This window comes from Nilaparvata lugens, chromosome 4 (genome assembly GCF_014356525.2).
Source record: "Nilaparvata lugens isolate BPH chromosome 4, ASM1435652v1, whole genome shotgun sequence".
In the NCBI taxonomy this organism is placed as follows: domain Eukaryota; kingdom Metazoa; phylum Arthropoda; class Insecta; order Hemiptera; family Delphacidae; genus Nilaparvata; species Nilaparvata lugens.
The window spans coordinates 61,004,401-61,029,037 of record NC_052507.1 but is presented as its reverse complement, the minus strand read 5'-3'; the positions used below and the strand labels follow the sequence as shown (position 1 = coordinate 61,029,037).

Sequence of the window (24,637 nt, the reverse complement as noted above, 5' to 3'; positions counted from 1 at the left end):
CAACTGTACTTTTTATTCTCAGATGAACTATTTTCCAAGTCATTCAAAATTATCTGCTCTTGTTTCATCTTTGAATGATCTTCAGCTTTTTTTCGTGGAAGAGCAGTGAGGTGTGCTACGGTTTTGTTTCAATGGTTCCAGCTGTTAATAGTGTCTATTGATACTAAATGACGGTGATTGGTGTATTTTTTGCAATCGAACCTTGAACTAAGATCCTTAAAACTAAGTTTCTTCAGGAATAAGGATAAAAACTGGAAAAAATCAAGAATTAGGATTTGATATTATAATGAGAAATGAGATAAAGTGATAGGAGAGTTAAGATACGAAATGAGCTCACTCCTTTCAATATTAAGGTTGAAACGGAATAGGAACTGGAGAAAAAATGAATTAAAATCGCATGTTCTAAAACGTGGAAGTCCCGCTAAATTTTTGTCTTTCCAGATTTTCCGCAACTGGTAAATAAACTTGAAATATTCAATTGATACTGATACTAATAAACAGTTAGAATAAATAGTTGCTATTACACTAGTTCAAACTCTAAACTTGTTACTGGATGAAATTATAGTAAACGTTTCTAGATAATATGGAAAATACTACTCACTTTCTTATCAAGAACCCATAATAGGATAGAAGAAAATCATCATAATCAGGTAAAAATTGCTACTATATCACACCAACTATCGATATTTCGCATGTAACTACTACATTACAATAATTATCACTGTAATTATCAAGAAAAAACTAACTAAACACGGTGATAACAGTTTTCTACTACTTAAAACGCAAAGTTGGTATGTACTACTGTAATTAAAATTCCAATGACGGACGAACTTGAGGAAAGTAGTCATCCTCAAATTCTCAAATATTTGTATACGGGAATCTATGAAGTGTGATTCACATGAATCTGTCAGCATTGGTTAAATGAGAAGCTTTGATTTTGACGGTTAAAAGTGAATTTCACTACAGCGAAGATCATTCAAATTTGAAGAGGTAGCATGGAATGTGCTATCGGTTATGATGATGATGATGATGATGAGCCGACCTTGTAATAAATACTTTGAAAATATGCTCAACTTACAATGACGCTAGGATGTTGTAATACATGTATGCTAGCCTTGTTTTAAACATATTTCAAGTTGTTCAGGTGTATTCAATATTCTCGGAACTAGTTTGACAACATTTGTTTCTTTAATTGCTCCCTCATCAGCGGATTTAATTAATGGCTATTACCTCTTTTACTTGAATTGATAGTGATTAGATGTACATTTAATAATCATTATGAAACGAAGATCCAAATCAAGTGCTGCCAACCATCCCGAAGACTTCTTATACTGCAAATATTGACAAGAGGGTGAACGAACAGCTAGAAGGTAATTCTGGATGAGAGCTACTATAAAAAAATGTAGACATTCATCGGGATTTGCACAAATGCAAACTCTCATTCGATTTCATTTCAATTTGTTCTTCTATTTATTCTGTATTTTTATTTTCTTATAAGCTTTGAATTTTTGTGAAATTAATTTTATTGAACAGTCATATAAAGTTAACCATTACTCAGTTCTGTAACAAATGTTTGTGCTGTTAAGCACTTCCCCAATTTTCACAAGAATTATTTAATTATTACGGCATTGGGTTTTTGAATTCTTCCGATTTATTTTTCAAAAATTGAAATAAAGTATTATACTATTTATGAATCTTTATTTCTTGCTTCTCTGATCAAATATATAAATGGACCAATATCGAACTAATAAGCCGGACTTCAAATTCAAAACAAACCAATTCAGGCAAGAGGCAACTACATGAGCTGAGCTACGTGACATTCACCTTAAACTGACAGTATTCCTCATAACTAACATCAACGGTTCTCATTGAACTAGTGCTGACACATTTAAGTGCAACATACTATACGTGACAATGCTAGCTGACTGATAGATACATGTTAACGGTTTGAGCGCGTTTTAAATTCAGTCCTCTAACAAAAGCTGCGGTCACAAAAACCCAACACAATAAAAAAGAATCACGTCGCGCGTGACGCGTGTCGGCCATTGTTGAAAAGAGAGAAAAAACTAAAATAAAATTCGAAAAAACGGAAGGACCATCCATGGATCGATGATCTATCCATTGTTGATCGAGTTGATTTTCACGTGAATAGAGGCATCCGTTGAAATGATTTTTGTTGGTAGTCATTCACTTCACTCTGTCAGAATGGGAAGCATAGATGATAATCAGAAGGAAGCATTAATGTTATTCATAAACATTGCTGACAGTTTGAAGTGAACCTATCTATACCAACTCCATTGGAACGTGTTGGTTCTCATCATTGTTTGACCCATCTGCTATCATTAACCTTGGCGTACTTTTTGCGCAGTATATACTGTCACTGATTGCTATCTGATGGACTTTTTATGATGGATGAATTTTTGATAGAGCACCATGAAGTTCATGGTGAGACAGTGTAAAGGATGTTAGTCAATAGAACAGAGTGAACAGAGCTTATCAAGTCTATGCAGTACTAATTCTTATTTCTTTGTTAAGGATAATGCCCACATCAGCTCCAGACTTGTGCGTTTACGTTATGAGAAAAATGAAGATTTGAAAGAATCTGAGAGATTTTCGCTTGAATTGTGTTTTTAGAAGAATAAATGTTTGAACCCAAATGAAGAACCCAACAACATTTCAAACCAGAAACCACAACCACAACACCAGATACAGGAATCTTCTCATCACCAGTGTTGCAAGGAAGGCACTATACCAGAGACATTTCAATCATTTAGCACCAAAATTATATAATCTACTTCCTGCAAACTTTAAACAGATTAATCATCCTAGAAAGTTCAAAACAATAGTACACAATTGGTTGATGAGCAAAGGAAGACAGAACATAGAAAACATTATTTCAAACAGCTAAACACCTAATGACTTACTAAACACTAACTAATAAATAATACGCACAAAAAACAAACAAAACCTACTCTAGAACATGGTACGCCATAGTGGAGTAGGTCAATTTCCACACAGAAAAAACTAAACAAGTAGAGGACACATTATAAGAATTTTTGTAACTAACTATTGCATGTAATTGTAATTTATCTAATATTTTGTGTAATTGATGTTGTAGTTTTAGTTTTTTTAGGAAATACACATTTATTTATTTAAATAAATAGATTCCAAGTACAATAAAATTGAACTACAAAATACGAAACAAATACTTTAAGGGTCGTTTGCACAGTCAAAGCTTAAACTCGATTTAATCAGCTGGTGGCTTAAACTCAAAATGAAACACATTATAACAAACTAGACTTGATACGGATTCAATCCAGTTTAAAATGAAATTTAGTTTAAACTGTCACTGTGCAAACGGCCCTAAACAGTCATTCATGCCTCTCAGCTGTAGCATAAATATTCCGCACGGGCGTGTCTTATCTCGACCAATGACAGCCTTTCACCTTAATAGGTCAGCCAACTACCAATCATATGGCTCTAACTACATATTTAGGGTATTCTGTGACTCTATGTACAAGATTTTTATTTAGTGTAGAACGACAATGGTCGTTCAACAACCGAAACTAGTTTTTCGATTTTCCATAGAATAAATTCTTGAGACAGCTTCAAATCGTGTATTGAATGTTGTTTATCATGATAGCTCTATTCTACAATCATATGAATACAAATACATTATTATTATACTTTATATTTTAACTTAGTAATTATCACATTAAAAACTTTGAGAGATTTAAATAGTATATAATTCAATATTTTACTGTGCACATCTAAATCTAATTACAAAATGGGTCAAATATAGAACATTGAAAACTCTTATCTTGCTGATTAATCAAAATAAAGAAGACCGATTAACCAACGATGCAAAACTTAAGTTTTAAAATCAATGTTTCAAAATAGAAAATTTGCCAATATTTTCTGTTTATTTAGCATTCTGAAATGCATCATTGTTTATTGGGTCAAGCGACTGTGGTCCAAGTGATAATATGCTGCACCAAATTTGACATTATAAAAAGCGAAAGGCTATGATACTGTATGATAAGTAGGTTATCTACATCGGTGCCGTATTGTGAATTGTAATGCAGATTGTAAAAACACGGTTTGCATGAATGGTGGCCTGAAATAATGATGAATGAAGATAAAGCTATAATGTGATGTGTTAGTAAACCATGTGAATAAATCTAAGAGTGAGATAAATTATATTTTTTTAATAAAAAATTATCGAACTTCTAATGAGAATGCACGATCTAATTGAATGATACAACAATAATGAATCATTGCCATGAAAATGTAAACTTCAAGAATTGTGGATTTATCATGTTCATTTAGTAAGGAAATTATAGGATGAATTAAATAATAGGAAAGAACGGAAGGAAGGAATACAAGGCATGAAAGAAGAATGAGGAAAAAGAAGAAGACACTGAAGATAAAATAAAGATGATGGAGATGGAGGAAAATATGGTAAATAAATCATAAGGAGTAGTTTAGAAGGCTTACGGTGTAGAGGAGCAGGAGAACGATGACAAAGAATATTGAAGAATAGAATAAGTCCAAGAAGAAGAAGAAGAAGAAGAAGAAGAAGAAGAAGAAGAAGAAGAAGAAGAAGAAGAAGAAGAAGAAGAAGAAGAAGAGAAGAAGAAGAAGAAAAGAAGAAGAAGAAGAAGAAGAAGAAGAAGAAGAAGAAGAAGAAGAAGAAGAAAAGAAGAAGAAGAAGAAGAAGAGAAGAAGAAGAAGAAATAATAGCAAAGAAAAGTATGATGGAAAGAAGAAAATACATCTACAGGAAGAATAAAAACGAAGAGGATTGACGGGTTGCAAGGGGATAGTGTGGTGGAATAACGATGAAAGTATTGATATGCGCTAATCAAAAGTTGATTCTGAGAAGTATTATCAGAGACAACTGATACACTTATGCTATCTTTCTCTATGGTATTATCGAACAGTGTCTTCCAAATAATATCAAATATAGTGGCTTATATTTTTCATTATCAAAAAACGTTAAGAAGCAGATTAGTAAGCACCCTGTCACATTAAATTCAAATGGAGGTATTAAACTGTTTTCTTTTTTTCTGGAATCTAGTACACTATGCTAGTAAAACAGAGAGACATTTTGAGCTGAGTAAAAGAGGTAAGGCGCGATGCACATGAATAATCCGAGATTGAACTTGTGACCTGCAGGTTCTCAACACGGAGATGAACTTGTTTCAACAACTAATGCTAGTCATACACTTTACGACCTATTTCCTCAAAAATCAGGCCAAGTTTGTAGGCTAGTAACATTTTATGGATCCGAAATTTGTGTCACCAATCTGAGATTAGCTTATTTAGGGAAGAACTACAACACTGTGAAACCTTTATCTCATTATAATTTTAGAAATTACTTATTATAATTCGGTACCGTAACTGAGGAAAATGTCTTAGATGAGTCATTAGAGAGTTGGATGTTTGATTTCAAATCCCTCTTTCTGATACGCAATAATTCTTGTATAATGTCATGAGGTGAAGGATATTTGTTTTGGGATTCGAATATGTAAACCTACCGTATTCGATTTGTCATGCAATATTTGCAAGCACTGTATTACAAATAAATAAATTTATATTGCACATGAAAGGCATGAAAAATACAAAGTATTTCAAGTATAAAATTCTTTAATTCAATTATTGGGAGCTTTGTATTCAACAAGTTTGAATAAGTGAAGTTTCACTGTACTTAGCCAATTAAGGGTTTCTATTAATGGTAGTAATTTGAGAACTTTTTGCAAATTATTATTATGATATCAACATCTGGCTTGTGCGAGGGTAATGAAAGAAATTATCATGAGAGATGAAAAATATCAACATGTTTCCCAGCTCCTAGCAATCGTAATAATTACGAGACGAATTCCAATTTCAACAAATCGATGCATTGCAATAAAATCTGCATACTATATTGATTTTTCAATAGAATTGCTTGAAAGATGGGTCAAAATTTCCTGAAATTTCTTGACACGACTACTACAGTGTCAACCGGAAATACAGTGATAGTATGTTCATAAATATCAAGTGAATGGACACAATAGGTAATCAATCCAAAATTGCACCGGAACAAGCGTGACTTAACACGTCGATCTTTAGAATTGCGTGATTAATCGCACCCCCAATGACCTTACAATTAAATAGTAATTTGAGCGAATTTATTCGTTAATATTCAGTTCATATTCCTTGTTATTACGCCATTCAGATTAAAACAAACATCTTTTGTGGGTTCACAATTGATAAATAGACCCAAGTTCACTTATATTGTTTTAATTGTTTTGATATCTGAGTAGGCATAATCCATTTTTCGAAAAAGTATTGTTTTCAATGATATGAAAATAATAGAATATTTTTGTTTGCATCATATTTTGGTAAATTTTTAAATGTAAAAGTATTTGGTCAAATGACATTGAATATTTTGTAAACAAGAAAAACCTAGAAGGTAGAAAACTTACATAAGGATACTTTAAATTAGAAATGTAAATATCATATGAACCATGAATTCCATACTATAAATACCTAAACAATCTATACTAAAGTAAAGAACTGGCTTATACGGGGTAGGGAAATTATATTTGACGCATCACCACGTCTGAACTACAGGACTGATTAACTTGAAATTTTGCATATAGATTCTTGATTAACCGAGGATGGTTATAGACCTAATTTCAATTCTTCAAGATTTCATTATATCAAGTTTTCAGTTTGTCAAGTTTGTCGGAGCACGGATTACCTGCTAGTATACCATAATCAAAGACCATGATGAGGATGGACTTACCAACACAGGAAGTAAACATGTTTCAACTAATTTTGATCTCTCAAAAATTGGTTTCGAATAAAACAATAATCAATTAAAATTAATTCAAAATGATCAAATAATCCAAATGAGAATTGGAACTCTATTATCAATGTTTTGCTGGATATTAATTTTATGATTGTCTTTTGGAAAGTATTCTATTATCTTGATATGATTGAAAACAATAATATGATAAAATAGCTATATTTTTTCAATTATAGGATGCATATTGACGCAACAAATACAAAGAAATCAATCCAAATGTGAATATTAATGTATCATGAAAAATATGAAATTAAAAAAAGAGAATTTATCTCTATTGATAATGTAGTGCATATTCACACCATTAATAGTTTGAAGAGTATTTGAAAAACAAAACAAAAATGCTTACAACTGATGTTAGGTTTGTTACCAATCATGAAGCGGAAAGCCACCACTGGTGCAATAATCACGTGACACCAAGAGTAGAACACACAATTGTATATATTTTTTACGTAACTCCACTTAAATATTATCCAACAAGATGGATAGAGAGACGTTAAGTTCTCACTAAAAGGAATAGCTAGTTGAAAAAGTCAGGCTAGAAGCTCTCACAACTAGAAACAGTCTTTCCAATAAACCCGATTAAACTGATATTCATAAGATACAACACTGTCTTACAGTCGAAACAATCCTATTAGACTGATTGAATAGCTGTAAAAATATTGTCTGGAAATGTACTATTATCAAAACTAATTCACAACACACGACGTTAATAATTATAAATAAAAACACTATTAACAATATTAAACTGGGAGTTTCCACTACTGTAGCACCTATTAAAATATAACTCGGCCAAATAACGAATCAAGAAAGCTAAATTCACAATAAACCGGTAATCAATGAACCTGATCTAATCACAAAAACCACAACTCATTAATCTAGAGTACACAATTTTAATAAGAAACCCCAAAGTTTTGAAAAAGATTGTCTTGAATTAATAAAACTATTACTTTTCACTCATAACCGTCCCAACAGTCACTATAAACTTGACAGATCAACAAGTTCTTACTCTCAACCCTTTGCGGACCAACCCTTCAAATTTAAAAAAATCAACGAAACATATCAAAAGACCCAACACATACAGCCGATCCACACATATGTCAATAGATAAGATATCGAAAGATACAACCGATCAACTCGAATCGATAGATAAGATAAGAACGGATTCAACGACAGTATTGGCGGGAAAAATCGTCACGGACCGGTCTCCGGTCATCCGAACCGTCGGAGATTCAGAGACAGACTGCGCTGAACAACGTCGCTTACCGCGAGCTCCGCGACGGTTCAAGTCAACAGAAAAGAGAAAGAGAGTGGAGCGGAGAGAGTGAGAGAGAGTCAGTGGAGAGGAGAGAGGTCTGCCACCTCTTCTGGTTGCTGGTGGAGGCTCAGCTGGTTGCAACATGCTGGTTATATGAGTGGTTGGCTGTGAGAGCTGCGGACAATTTAATGCTCAAATATCACGAGAATTGAAGATGTGACTTATTGGCTCACCGCTGGCTTCACAAAGTTTAGGAATCAATCCTGTAATCTTATGAGTAGCCTAGATATAAGTTGGAGGGTAGATGAAAGAACGTAGAATGTCAGTGGACGAGTAAACTCTAATGAGTTCGCTGAGTTTCGAAATTTAGACTATATGCGGATTATAGCTATGATAATGATTATACAAAAAATATGTAGTGAAATATCTAATGTATAAAATTATTTATTCATATGGCTTCTATCGGCAGAGAGATCCTTTTGTATGTTCTGCCTCGCCGTATTACCCAATGTCATTTCCTATTAACACTCAAGTTTATAGGTTATATATTGGATTCTTCATGTTTTATCACTAAAAATTTGCACTTTACTTCCTCAGTTTCTATTTTATAAAGTTTAAAATTAAGAAAACTTATTTCTAAACACAAATTCATATTTGCAAACAAATATAATTTTTTTATGATAATATTGAAAGAAAATGTATAAAATATGTAGTTGACAGAAGACAAGGTATGAAAATTGATCTACTCGTATGTGTAGAAATAGGCTACTGTAGTAAGCAGATGAAGTAAAAATTTCAGTGAGCACTATTGAGTTCACACTTCACAATGATAAGTTAGGAATCGGAACCACATATTTTTATAATTATAATTTATTTTATAGCCTAGATACAAAGAAGATTTGGTAAACAGTGAATATATATGTAGTGTAGTACACTAATGAGCTCACTAAATGTGAGACCCAATTTTATGTGGTAGATGAAAATAAAATTTATATGTGTCAGTAAGGAGGATAGAGAAGCTCAACAATTAAATATTAAAACAAGGAATAGAGAGCTGTAGGAAATGATTATTAGATAAACATATGTTGTAAAACACGATATAGCACAAAGATTGAAGATAAATTAAGAAATGGAAAGCCGTAAAAAACAATCGTGTTCAAATAGAATGAAAGTGTTCAAATTAATGTAACGGCGAAATATCACGAGTAGGCTAGTGGTGATGTAAATTATCAGCTCAGAGCGCACTGTTGGGTTGGGCTAAAAGCTTCGATTTATTTTTGGAGATATTTTTTAATAATGCAAATATCACAGTGACATATTTTTACATTTTTAATGGCATCAAATGATATTTCTATTTTATTGATATTCATTGAGATCTGATATTGAATTGTAAAGTGTTTGTCAAACTATGCATGTTTTAGAGAATTGATGAATAACCATTTTCTAGCCAATAATAAAACATTGTGGGGCACTATTTTCTGATAGCTTCACTAAACTTATTATATTCTTTGATTTTATTATTTACTCAACAGCTTCTAAAAAATGCAATTCAACAAAAACTCTCTACGCACTGTACGCATAGGTACTGAAGTTAGTTTCAATCTATCAAAGTGACACTTTTGATTTTCCTCAAATGCTATTGAGAAACAGAATTTTATTATAGAAATATACTGAGCAGCATCAAGGTAATATAATCAAATAATATCTATCAGATAAATTAAGGATTACATTTTATAACTGCTGTTTCACGATAATTTTTTTCGAATAATTTAATTATAATGATGAGTTGTTAACTAATTATGACAAACTATTCGATCAGATAGGTTTTTAATCTGACTTTGTTTGTATAAAAGGTTAAAAAACTTAGTTTCAAATAATTATTCAATCAATAAAACATCTCACCATAGTTTTATGAACTACACTGCAACTTGGTATTAGGCCTATTTCAAAACCGCAAAAACCAACAACTCTTGCTTCAACAAAATGCATCATTGTGCTGATCTTTGTCTGCCAATGGTAATTTTGGATCTGACAGTATAAGTTTAGATAATCTTCCATTAGCTTTCATTATCAGTATTAGCTTTGGAATTGCCTGAACTTCAATATAATAGTTTACACTGAATTAAGCAGAAACTTCATACCTTCTCCTCACCCCTTATCGCTCATCTTGAAAAACCCCGTCTTGATACTTTTCCATAATAACTATTCTGCACTTCAATTAAATATTCATTTGCATAAACGTTTTCGCAATCTATTCTCAATTATACAATTATATCCTATTAGAACAGAACCTGATCATCAAATGCATTCAGATAGAAATAATAAATTAAAACATAGATAAAATTACATTTGGAAGAAATAAAAAGCATAAATTACAGTATTTTCCTCTCTCATTCCATGGGTTGAGATGTGATTGCAAGATATAGGATTCAGGATGGTATTCAGCAGCTTTAGGTCATTAGCTAGCTGACGCTCGTGTAACCAGTGAACTGTTGATTTTATAGTAAATTCAAAGGTTTTTTATCTACTTATCAGTTATCTGCTGTGTGTAATGGAATTCATAAATTTCTAAAAAAATTCATTGGTAACTTCAAAGATTGGTGAAGAAGGTATTAAACATTTTTGGAATTTTCATGATGTATGTGCATTGACGATTTTTTAATAACGATTTCTATTCAGATAAAGAAATAAGTAGGCACATTTCTTAATTGATTTTTAGAACGAGGGTAAATTATAGAGAGATGCAGCACTTATTTTAGTAATGTTATACATTATGAATACTTTCATTAGATAGATGGGAATACTGTCTAATACCAGAGAGTACATTTTATATAGAGAGAATACAGGGAAATTGAAAGTTTTGTAATGGAATGTTTAAAGGTGAAGATTTTGTAGTTTGTTACTTTTAGCCTCTATTAGTAGCAAATATTAATTGAGTACATTTTGTAAATTTAAAAAATTATAAAGTTATACAGGTATAATTACTATTAGTTATTCAGTTACAAATATTTCATTTAATAATTATTATTCTGTGAAATAGTTGACTATTACAATAATTTCCTCAGAATGCAAGTATTGATAGGGCGATTAATGCAGGCCTTTGGGAACCGGTTGGATGCCTACTGTTGGTACGTTATGCAAATTGTCTGATACAATTTATCTACTTCTCCTTCTGTTCTTTCGTAATAGGACCTGTTCACTCGGAATAAACGAAGAGAAAGGAACAGTGAAAGAGCGAGATGGAAATACGAGTAAAATATCAAAGCAGAATATTAAATTCTACTCGGAGCATTACTAAATACTACTGCAGGCTATGGTGAGGATCATTTGGAACTGTCAGTATTTCTTATACACAACTTCAACCCTTCCCATTCAATTAATGCTGACAGTTGAAGTGTGGAAACAGCCACCGGGTTATAATACGACAGGTTATCGTTTAGTGTTAATTTTGTGGCATCCAAAAAAGTTACAGCCTATTAAATACATGCACCAGCTGTCTGGAGTTCTTGGATGAGTGATAGTTTAGCTTTTAGGAACTTGTATTCTGCTGGTGGAATTTGTATGAAATCAAAACAAAAACTAGTTGATGAACTCATGTTTGGAACATTATCATAAGCGGATTTGCGGAGTGTGAATCAGAGATTTGTAATGATACATACAACTGATTGTACTCGAAAGGTTTTCAAACTAAATATTAGTTTTTTCACTTTCCTTGTCCTCGTAGCATGGAAAGTGTATTGCCATGGAAGGATATTGAAAGAATAGATGAGAAAGATAGATTGATTAGGAATAGGATAGATAAGGAAGAATATTGCCTTCAAAAAAAGTAAAGATGTGCCTTTTAATGTAACATATTAATAATAATCTCGAGTGACCTGGCTGGCTCAGCTCTGGTGTCAGAGTTTTCAGGTTGCGACCGATCAATTTCAGGGCTTCTGACATGACCTAACGATTGCTTTTTAGGCAGCCGGGACCGACAAATTAACGCGTGCATCCAAAATACGGATATAACAATAATCCGGTTGATATTATGTATGAGATATATTATATAGGTTATTTAAGATATTTTAATGCATATAATCCATATTAATCAACTCGATGATATTAAATCACTTACATTATAGACAATCAATACGTATGACATTTATTAGCTACAAAAAAAATTTTTTTGATTGAAGTGACCCGGACTACTACAATATGAATAACCATTTAGATCAAATAAAAAATATTACTCACATCTCTCATCAACTCCTACTTCTTGTTCACAAAATATTAACACAAAAATATGAGTTATATTGATGAACTCACGGCTAGTACTCAAGTTGTCTTTTCTGGCCATGCTACAATGAATATAGGTTATGTTTGACATCTTGTTTTTGTAATCTTGTTGTCTATTAAGAAATTTTTCAATGTGACTTTTTTGCAATAAATTTGAAAAAAAGAATTATCAACAAACTCCTAACCAAAGAAAATATCTGTGCTATGTTGTAATCGGAATGTATGAGACTCATACAACAATGGAACAAACACGTGGCAAGCTAGCGCTTTCGATTCATGGAAATTAAATTCGATCAGCAGATTGATAAAATTATTTTAAGCTTTCCAATGATTATAACATATGTTAGAATATCATGTGTCAATATCTCAGTTCCATATGGCATTCACCTTACCATGTTCATAACCTTACTAAATATGATCCTTTGAAACCCTTAGAGGCAAAATATCTCAAAATCCGTTCTTAGTGCGCGTCTAGCATGTTTGAAGAATATTTGTGCAAAGTTTCAAGTCTGTAGGACAATAGTTTGAGCTGTAGTGTGATTTTACAACAAAATTTTCGAAAAATGCCCTCTCCTGGACCCCCCTGTGCTCCTGATCGAATTTTTTCTGCATAGATCTATTTTTTTTGTAGCTGAACAAAAAATTCCTCATGACTTTGCTGTGCAATGAGCGGCTAAAAAGTACAAATTTTGGGGGGCCCCAGCTCCCTCAGGGGGGCAAATTTCTGAAAATCCTTTCTTAGTGGATGTTTTCAGGCTACCATAAACATCGTGCAGAATTTCAAGTTTTTAGGCTCAGTAGTTTGGGCTGTGGTGTGATTCAGTCTGTAGGGGCTTAGCCTTTTATAAGTATAGAGAGAGAAGATTAGAGCAGAACCTGATCATCAAATGCATTCAGATAGAAATAATAAATTAAAACATAGATAAAATTACATTTGGAAGAAATAAAAAGCATAAATTACAGTATTTTCCTCTCTCATTCCATGGGATGAGATGTGATTGCAAGATACAAGATTCAGGATTGTATTCAGCAGCTTTAGGTCATTAGCCAGCTGACGTTCCTATACCAGTGAACTGTTGATTTTATAGTAAATTCAAAGGTTTTTTATCTATTTATCAGTTATCTGCTGTGTGTAATGGAGTTCATAAATTTCTAAAAAAAATCATTGGTAACTTCAAAGATTGGTAAAGAATGTGGTATTAAACATTTTTGGAATTTTCATGATGTATGTGCATTGACGATTTTTTAATAACCATTTCTATTCAGATAAAGAAATAAGTAGGCACATTTCTTAATTGATTTTTAGAACGAGGGTAAATTATAGAGAGTTGCCGCACTTACTTTAGTAATTTTATACAGTATGAATACTTTCAGTAGATAGATGGGAATACTGTCTAATACCAGAGAGTACATTTTTTATAAAGAGAATACAGGGAAATGGATAGTTTTGTAATGGAATGTTTAAAGGTGAAGATTTTGTAGCTTGTTACTTTTAGCCTCTATTAGTAGCAAATATTAATTGAGTACATTTTGTAAATTTAAAAAATATAAAGTTATACAGGTATTATTACTATTAGTTATTTAGTTACAATATTTCATTTAATAATCATTATTATAACGATATCCGAAGTGAATTTAATCTTTTAAAAACTGATACTGAAAATCTAAAAGGTGAATGTGAGGGTCTAAAGATGAAGAATCAGAAGTTCTCGGAGGAACTATGGAGAACAAGACAAGATCTCAATGATTTGCAGCAATACTCGCGCAAAAACAATTTAGAAATAGTGGGTTTTCCGGTTACTGAGAATGAAGATATTATTCAATCATTGAAAGTGTTGCAAAAGGACTGAACTTGTCTTACTGTAGGTCTGAAATATCCATAGCACATCGTATTCCTGCAACAAAGAATTCCAAAATCCCCTCCATCATCGTGTCTTACATTTCGAGAAGTACTCGTAATGCGTGGATGGCTGCAGCTATTGAGAAGAATAAAATTCAGCGCCTCAACGCAACCGAGGTCAACGCTTCATTTCCATCTGGAGACGTGTATGTTAACGAACACTTGACACCACAGAACAAATTTCTTCTTTCCTATGGCAAAAACCTGGTGAAAGCGAAAAAACTCCATAGAGCCTGGTTCAGCAACGGCAAGATGTGGGTGAAGAAGAACGCAAACGATCAGCAAATCAGAGTGTGGTCCCCACATGACATCGATCACGCTGCCACAACCAACGAATGAAAACAAGTGGTTGAACTCGGGTGAGAACTCTACTATTATCAACATTCAGGTATGGTCTGAATACGAGCTAGTTATATTCTAATTCAAGTGGAATGCTGGAACGATTGAAGCTAAAACAAGATTGTTTAATTATTCAAATATTATCCTTTTTTATTTATAATTCAAGTGTCATGTATTATGTTTGAATACAATTGTTGATAATTTTACTTATATATCAACTTATTTATTTGATAAATAGAATATTACACTAAGTAGTCTAAAACAATTGAAACTAACTCAATACAATATTAATAATTTTTTTCCAAGTTTAGTAAATTATTTTAATAGTCTCCTTTTCAATATAAAAATACTAAACATGATTGATAAATAATAGAGCATTCATAGTGAATTATGGCAATGAATTACTGTCAATTTATAGTGATTTATAGTAAAAATATATATATAAGAATAATACAGTAGGCTATTATTACTGCAACACTTACAATCAACTGTCATGCCATTGAGATTTATCAATTAATTCATGAGATAAACTCTCTTTTCTCTACTGGATAAACGGTCTTTCAAATGAACTAATGAATGTATTAATTTTTACAGTTATTGTCAACTTTTTTTATAAATAACATCCCGTAATATTCATTATTCGTATGCATGAATATTTACAGTATGTAGAATTATTATTCAACTGTATCGATCGCTTGACACTGTATGAAAAAACTTTTTTTTTGCTTGCGTACGAATGTCAGCAATTTTTTTGTTAAGACAGTGTTATAACGTTTTTTTTGTCTCACGTGATCGTGAGTGGGGTGTGGATGCTGTTTTTTGTCGCTCGATCGGGATGCGCAGTTCGGTTGAGAGATATTTCTAAACCTAACATCACAGTTCTGAAAATTTATTACGTATTTCACGTAATTGAAATGAATTCAATTACGTAAATGTAAATTTCCAGTCTTATATTTAAACCTAAATTTACTATGAAAACTTCTGATTTGAAATCATGTAGTTTATTTTCATGTTTTTATTGAATCATGTATTTATTTATTTTTGAAATGTTTCATAGCTTAATTATGCGACGCTTGATCGAGCGATACATTAATGATTCACGAATTTTATTGTAATTGAAGATTACTTCTATCTCTATTCTATCGTATAATCTTGTTTAAAAAGTCTTGAACTTACCCACGCTTTTACCTGAGATTTGAATTGTTCTAGCGAGGATTATTAGTTCTTAAATTTACATACCATACATTTCATCTTATAATAAAATAGAGTGGGTTTCTTCTTTTATATATAAACCATATAGGTTATTGATAAGGTGAGACAGTTGAGCGGGCGGAGCATTCTTTTCATGACAATGAATAGGCATGAAGAAGAATTAGAAAATTTTAATTTAATAACATGCAAAGAGTTTGATACATTTGATTCTTTTAATATTTTTGTGATTCAGACGAGAGTTGCTTGAGATTAATACATCAGAATATAAGGAGCTATAATGAGAATTTCGATAATTTGCTAGTAGGGCTGAATTCATTAAGCTGTGAAATTGATGTTATCGTTTTATCTGAGACATGGCTTGAGGTGGACGATAACAAACAGTTGGACGGCTACACTTCGTTTCAGACTGAAGATAAATCCAATAGAAATGATGGAGTGCTTGTTTTTATTAAAAATTCCTTATCAGCAGTTGGTAGAAGCATCAGTATAGGAGGAGCTAATGCTTTAGAAATTACTTTCCACTACGATAGAAAAGATTATTGTCTCTTGGCTGTCTATCGGAACCACGAGTCTCATATTCCTCATTTCATTGACGAACTTAATAACTATTATGATAATTCGAGTAGAGGTAGAACAAATTTATTAGTAGGAGACATTAACATTAACATTTTGAACAACGATTTACAAACTGACTCATATTTAAATGTTCTCTATGAGCATGGATTTGTCAATTGCATTGACAAACCTACTAGAGAACAGAGAACTAGTAGCACTTTAATAGATCATATATTTATTAACAATGCAAACCTTAATATAATACAATCAGCTATTCTTAAAGTAGCAGTTACAGATCATTACATTGAAGCAATAAAAATTACTTCCAGTTTCACAAATAAAAGTAAATCTGATCCTCCCAATATTTATTCATAATGAAACCTTATTATCTACATTCAGAGAGGAAACGTGGAATTCCGTTCTCATAGAGCAGGAAGTCAACATTGCTACAGACAAATTCTATTCTATCATTAAACGTAACATAGATGAATCAAAAAAACCAGTTCTTCAAAGGAATTCTCGTTTCAAAAAAATTAAACCTGGATAACCGAAGGCTTAGTTCGATCTATTAGGGAAAGAGATAAATTGTATAAACAAACCAGAAAACAACCTTTCAATAGAGAATTATTAACTCATTATAAAAACTATAGGAATAGACTAAATAATTTATTAAGAATAAGCAAAAATCAATACTATAAAGATAGAATAAATGAGAGTGGTGGAGATCCTAAAAAGTTCTGGTGCATTATAAATGAAATTTCAGGCAGAAGCAATAAGAAGATGGTTTTCCTCTTGAACAGTTCGAGCCAGCTCATGATAGCTCCATTTCTCCACTAGAGAAAATCAAGGCTGTAGCTCAGGATTTTAATGATTACTTTTCACGTGTTGGGGAGAATTTAGCCCGCGCTGTAGATTCTACAAAACCACCAGTTTTGAATGATGAAAACTACCGTCTTGATTCGAATTTTACAATGAAACCCGTTAGTGAAATCGAGATTATTCAATTTACCTCAAAACTGAGAGGCATGTCTGCGCCAGGATACGACAATATTCCTACTAGATTCTTCAAACAAAACATACAAATTTTTTAACTCCTCTGAAACACATTTATAATTTAAGTATTGAACAAGGTATATTTCCTGATAGTTTCAAAATAGCTAGAGTTTTTCCTTTGCACAAAAATGGTGACAAATCTCAAAAAAATAACTACAGACCAATATCTCTTTTAAGTATTTTTTCAAAAATCTTGGAGAAAATAGTAAAGTCACAGTTGAGTTCCTATATTGAAAATAATAACATTTTAACGGAAAGACAATTTGGATTCAGAAATAACAAAAATATATCAGATGCTCTCTTTAATTTAACAAGGGAAGTTAACTGCTCACTGAATGATAATCTAAATAACTGTATAATTTTCCTCGACTTAGCTAAAGCCTTCGATACAGTTGATAGATTAAAGCTGATGAGAAAATTGGAGATCATTGGCATTAGAAATAAATCTTACAGCTGGTTTGAAAGCTATTTAACGGACAGGAAACAGGCTGTGCAAATAATGGGCGTTGAGAGTGAATTGAATTCGATAGATTATGGGGTGGTGCAAGGCAGCACATTGGGACCTTTATTGTTTCTCATTTATATAAATAACCTGGCAAAACTTCCTCTCACTGGAAATCTATTTCTGTTTGCTGATGACACGGCTCTGCATGTTTATGGTAGAAATAAAGAGGAAATGTACCAGAAAGCATCCCGCGATCTCCACTTACTCAAGGCATGGTTCGACCAAAATATCTTAACTCTTAATATAGGAAAATCTAAATTTATAGAGATATCATTAAGAAAAATTCAGGAGCCATCAGTAGATTCAATAGTATTACATTCTTGTACAAACCCAAATAATATGCAATGTCAATGTGAGTCCATTGAGAGAGTTAGCTCATACAAGTATTTAGGTGTAATAGTTGATGACAAATTAAAATGGTCGGAACATATAATACAATTAAAAAATAAAATACGAAGATCTATCTACATTTTCCTCAATCTACGTCAAATTTTATCTAAAGATGAACTGAGAAATATCTATTTTTCATACGTCCAATCTATAATATCGTCGGGTATTTTGGCTTATGGAGGTGCTTTTAAATCAATTCTCAACCCTTTAATCATTACTCAGAAACAAATAATAAAAACTGCCTTGAGTAAACCTATTCGTACTCCTACTAATGAAATATATGACGATTTTAATGTCCTAGACATAAGACAACTTTTCGTCAAGAATTTACTCCTTTACATGCATGGGCACAGTAATAATATATTCAAAAGAATAACGCATGACCGTTCTACACGCTCAGCTAATTCTTTAGGCATAGAAATCCCAAGATTAATAAGAACTCATTCAACAACCAACACGCACTATATAGCTCACATCTTGTACAGGAATATTCCTCCTATACTCCGTAATTATGACGACTGCACTCTTCTTATTTACAAGAGGAACGTTAAAAGGTGGTTAAGAGAGATCGGTAGGGAACATATTGATTCCATAATCACCTCTATTTATCAGTGATTAATGATTTAATCTCGATCCTGTTGTCTTTACATATTTTTAATGTATAGTATTTTAGTAATAATATTATAAGCATTACTTGAAAAATTTTTCTTTTAAGCCTGCATAAATTAAAAAGCCAGCATCTTCTCTATTATTTTGATATAGGTCACATCTATCATATCATTACAAACATGCACCTAATTATTATTAGTACATATAGATTAAGTTAGAAGTATTGCACCAACAATTTGTAGTACTAAATGTAATATTGTTTACCTGCTGATGATTAGTATAATTTTCTTGATGTAGCTCATTTATCTGAGTTTAAAATGTAACACTTAAACTTAATAATTAGTCTCATATTCTTAACGGAATTTTGAAAGTTAAAATCAATCCCTAGCTCAGCAGAGATTCATATTTTCCAATCCTATTCTAGTAAAGCTCTATATTCTGGTATCATCTAATACAGCTCTATCCATTATTACTCCAAGAATTTCGATACTTCTTGTTTATTATATATTTATTTGTAACAGACGTCAATGTCCTGGATTTACAGTACATACTGTCTACAAAAATCTATTATCTCTTGATCAAACTCTTTCTTTTCATATTTCATTAATTTCATTTATTTATATAGTACAGACTCCCATCCAAACACAGGCTTTGGCCTTCTTGGATGAGTCGCATGAAATATTAATTTTTTTCATTTGCATTGTTGTATCTTGTAGAATGGCAAATATTCCTTTGTAATGACTTATTAATTTAATACCTTTATTGTCGTCTAGATAATAAGAAATTTCTACTCTCTCCTCATGTGAATGATTTTGTATTATTGTAATGTTTCTTGATCATGCAATAAAGAATTTGAATTTGAATTTGATTTATTCTGTGAAATAGTTGACTATTACAATAATTTCCTCAGAATGCAAGTATTGATAGGGCGATTAATGCAGGCCTTTGGGAACCGGTTGGATGCCTACTGTTGGTACGTTATGCAAATTGTCTGATACAATTTATCTACTTCTCCTTCTGTTCTTTCGTAATAGGACCTGTTCACTCGGAATAAACGAAGAGAAAGGAACAGTGAAAGAGCGAGATGAAAATACGAGTAAAATATCAAAGCAGAATATTAAATTCTACTCGGAGCATTACTAAATACAACTGCAGGCTATGGTGAGGACCATTTGGAACTGTCAGTATTTCTTATACACAAACTTCAATCCTTCCCATTCAATTAATGCTGACAGTTGAAGTGTGGAAACAGCCACCGGGTTATAAGACGACAGGTTATCGTTTAGTGTTAATTTTGTGGCATCCAAAAAAGTTACAGCCTATTAAATACATGCACCAGCTGTCTGGAGTTCTTGGATGAGTGATAGTTTAGCTTTTAGGAACTTGTATTCTGCTGGTGGAATTTGAATGAAATCAAAACAAAAAACTAGTTGATGAGCTCATGTTTGGAACATTATCATAAGCGGATTTGCGGAGTGTGAATCAGAGATTTGTAATGATACATACAACTGATTGTACTCGAAAAGTTTTTCAAAACTAAATATTAGGTTTTTCACTTTCCTTGCCCTAGTAGCATGGAAAGGGTATTGCCATGGAAGGATATTGAAAGAATAGATGAGAAAGATAGATTGATTAGGAATAGGATAGATAAGGAAGAATATTGCCTTCCAAAAAGTAAAGATGTGCCTTTTTAATGTAACATATTAATAATAATCTCGAGTGACCTGGCTGGTTCAGGTCTGGTGTCAGAGTTTTCAGGTTGCGACCGATCAATTTCAGGGCTTCTGACATGACCTAACGATTGCTTTTTAGGCAGCCGGGACCGACAAATTAACGCGTGCATCCAAAATACGGATATAACAATAATCCGGTTGATATTATGGTATGAGATATATTATATAGGTTATTTAAGATATTTTAATGCATATAATCCATATTAATCAACTCGATGATATTAAATCACTTAGAACTAGATAGAATTCCTCAGTTTCCTTGCTGAAGATGTCACCATAAAAAGAAAATTCGTATGGCTTTTGTTGGTGGGGAGTCCCTTGCGGGAAGGCCCCACCGCCTGAATATATAATTTAAGCCGTCAATGGGCCTTACGACTGTCATACTTTAGCCGGGACCGACAGTTTAACGTGCCCATCCGATAACACGGGAGTAATCTGGTTAAAAAACGTTTGGTATTGAGAGGGTTTGAGCCCGGGATCTTTATGCTGCTACGCAAGCACTCTATCCACTAGACCAATTATGTGATGTCACCATGATTTCACAGCAATCATTGATACATTCACAAATGCTCAAAATAAAGGAATTAAAAATAATGAAAAATACGTGAAGAAAGTCTTGCATTAATGGCAAATATTAATGAAGACTCAAACTCACCTCTCACTCAAACAAATATGCGTCGAACTTTCACATAGCAGTTGAATAATTTCTTCAAATCGCCTACAGTCTACTAGGAATATCCGAGGAAGTGTTAGAAATCTCATAAGTGAACATACCTGCAATGAGAGAAAGGAGCACAATTAAAAAATTACATAATCATCAGGGAAGAAAAATCAAAGTAGAGAAATAAATACAGGATACAAATAATTAACTTTATGAAACAAAATTTATATTTGAAGAATTGTAAGTATTCTCTCAAAACTTGATACTTTTGGTATACAAATACAAGTAATCTTTTAACATGTAAGTGAGAAATAATTTGCACTTTTTTATAAAAAAACACATATGCTGAATCAAGCAACTAGTAGCACGCGACTTATAAATTGGCTTCAAATTGTACAAAATTATTCAATTTTGGTAACAGTTTTCCTCATAACTTACTGAAGACTCTAATCATATCAACATGAACTTAGAAGCAATGTTTTTGGTCATTTTTTTAAATGATTTAATGACTACTATATTCTTAACATAGAATACATTGACTAGATCAATATTGCGGTAGTGACAATATTTCTCGTAAAATACTGTATTTATTTGAAGATTAATAAAAATATTATATTTTATAGAACAGACACATTGACAATAATTTATTATTGTTTTATTATAATGTTCTGTCTAAAGCTATAATTATAATCCTTTCTAAATTAAAAAACTCTAATATTGTCAATTCCTCTTTATAACTTAAGTATTGTTACTTGGAAATATTTATATTAATGAAAATGACTATAATATTTTAATTATTCAAGTATCCATTATTCAAGAAATTCCAAAATAACAACAGATAAGGTGAATAAAAATGATTATTTTTGTTGCATCACCATCCATCTATAGTATAGTATAGGCTTAATCTTAATTATATTTTTTATTGTGGATAATGTTCATTATATCTAAATGTTGTATCATAACAAAACACAAGTAGCATAATCTTACTGGTAAACCAATAATTGCTTATTATTATCCATTAGACATGAAATTGAACCGCTGAGCCCTCAAATTGAACCCAACACTTAATAAATAGCATTTAGTTATGCCACATGCATCCGTCTTTACCATGCATCCTACATTACCATTTAGACATTGTTGGTGTTATAACGGTTGTTTGTGAAGAATTGTGATCATCAAGGCCTAGATTTGAAGCCGCTAAATTCGTTCATTGTAGTGGGCAACCGTAGCTAAATCCTTTTTATTCAACTAGACAGATATTATTTTCTGCATCTTATAAGCCCCACAGCATCAGGCTATCATGAATGATGTACGTGATGTGACAGGTTGGCCTACCTGGTATTATTTACTCATAGCTGGAAGGTGTAAAGGTACAGTTTGGTAGAAATATGTTTTTCTTTTTTTAAATACAGTATTGGATCTATCATTTTGTTCGAGATAAGCTTACTTATTCATATAACATGGATAGTGGGAACAGCTTTCAACTTTCAGCATTCCTTATAAATAACATCATTTCTTCCCATTTAAATAATGCTGACAGTATGATGTGAGTCTCACTGATGACAAATTGATTGTAAATCACATAACTGTAACCAATCAATATATAGTCCTCTTACTATTTATTGAAAATTCATTTATGAAGACCAGGCACGTATCCTTCGTAATTTACGGTTTTGGATGATAACAAAGTACAGCAGTTGGGAATTTAGGGGTGGCTTGAGATCATGGATAAACCCTACCAGAGTAAGTCCAAATTCGACAATCATATTTGAGCTTGTAACTTTTTAATAACTAGGAGACAAAAGTGCAGTTGAAAATCTTATATAATATAACTCCGCCTTAAAATGAAGTCTGCTAACGGAAACAATACCAGGAGAAAGAATCAAACGACAATGCCAAGATTTTTATGGTCTATGGTGGTCAAAATCAACAGGATTTCGTGCATCTGACCGGAAAACTTAGAAATGTCTTATTTCTCGTAAAACGTTACCAATATGGTAATAAAAATAAAATTGAAATAAATAAAATAAAATAAATAAATATGTAATAAATTAGAGGATCCTTTGTGACTAGATGTTATCATGAAAAATATTAGTCGAATCTAGTCCAGTTGTAACGAATCTGTATTTTGAGGTGTAAATTCGGTGAATCTTTTCATTCAATTCAGCCATTCAACACATACATTTTTGCTTTATGAACACGAAGAGTAGTGAACTGCTCCACTTAATACTCCTCTAATTGATTGGTTTCTATTCAAATTTTGAAAGTACCCAAACGACTATAGACCTCCAAAATTTCAATCAAAATTGGAACTAATTTATTCATGGTTGGGGAGTGGTTGGAGCTTAGCCCTGCAATCAACAGTTGCTAATGAACAGGTTCCACTCCGCGCGCCGGAGTAGCAGTGATCAGTGATCTAATTTGCTACAACTACTTGAAACAGTGGTCAAGGTCGTTCAAAGGTCAATTGCATTTCAAATTCCATTTATCCCTCATTCACTCAAACTCTCTCTCTCTCTCTTTCAATCTTTCTGAACACTAAGGTTTGCTATCTTTCTCTTTCAATCTTTCTGAACACTAAGGTTTGCTCTCTTTCTCTTGAGAGAGACACGTGCAAACAAGTGGTAATGCACAATTCCCCTGGAGGAAAAAGACGACTTTAAATGAAAGGCAAAGTGACTTTACTCTCTGATATAACGTTACCTAAGTATTATACAATAATTCAATTCATAATATAAGAATTCATATAGTACCTAAATTAAGATTCAGTTTTTCAAGTCACTGGATTCCATAGGAGAGCATTGTAGTTACATGTTACATTTCCTTTTCCACCGCTATAGTAGATAGTTGTGTATAGTCTATTTGATCTGATATTAATTGTTGAATTGTTGTTTTTTTGTGAAAAATCGATAATATTATAAAGGAAAGAATTGGCTTATACACGTAAGGGATAGGGAATTCACGGATAACGCATCAACACGTCTGAACTACTGGACTGATTTACTTGAAATTTCACAAATAGATACTTCATTTACCGAGAATGGATGTAGGCCTATTTTTAATTCTTCAAGATTTCAGTATGTCAAGTTTTAAAATAGACCCTTGCGGAGCATGGGTTACCTGCTAGTCTATCCTATTATATTTAGCGAGGAATTTCTGTATATCTGTTTATATTTTTATATCTGGTTATTTATGTTCAATGGATCTCGAAAACGGCTCTAACGATTTTCACGAAATTTGGAACATAGTAGGTTTATGATATAAAAATTCGATTGCACTAGGTCTCATCCT

The 24,637-nt window shown here is 32.2% G+C and overlaps 1 protein-coding gene across 2 annotated transcripts in view; it reads right to left on the bottom strand.

Annotated features, from left to right (window-relative positions):
• The window catches only part of LOC111054335 (rhotekin), a 171,407-nt gene that overhangs the window by 126,117 nt on the left and 20,653 nt on the right, over positions 1–24,637 (bottom strand). Inside the window, exon 1 of one of the 2 annotated variants that reach the window (XM_039426087.1) lies at positions 7,203–8,092. The exons of the other annotated variant lie outside the window; for it this stretch is intronic. The gene's annotated coding sequence lies outside the window, so the exon portion shown is untranslated. Of the gene's footprint in view, positions 1–7,202; positions 8,093–24,637 lie in introns of those variants that run through there. 2 annotated transcript variants of the gene reach the window in all.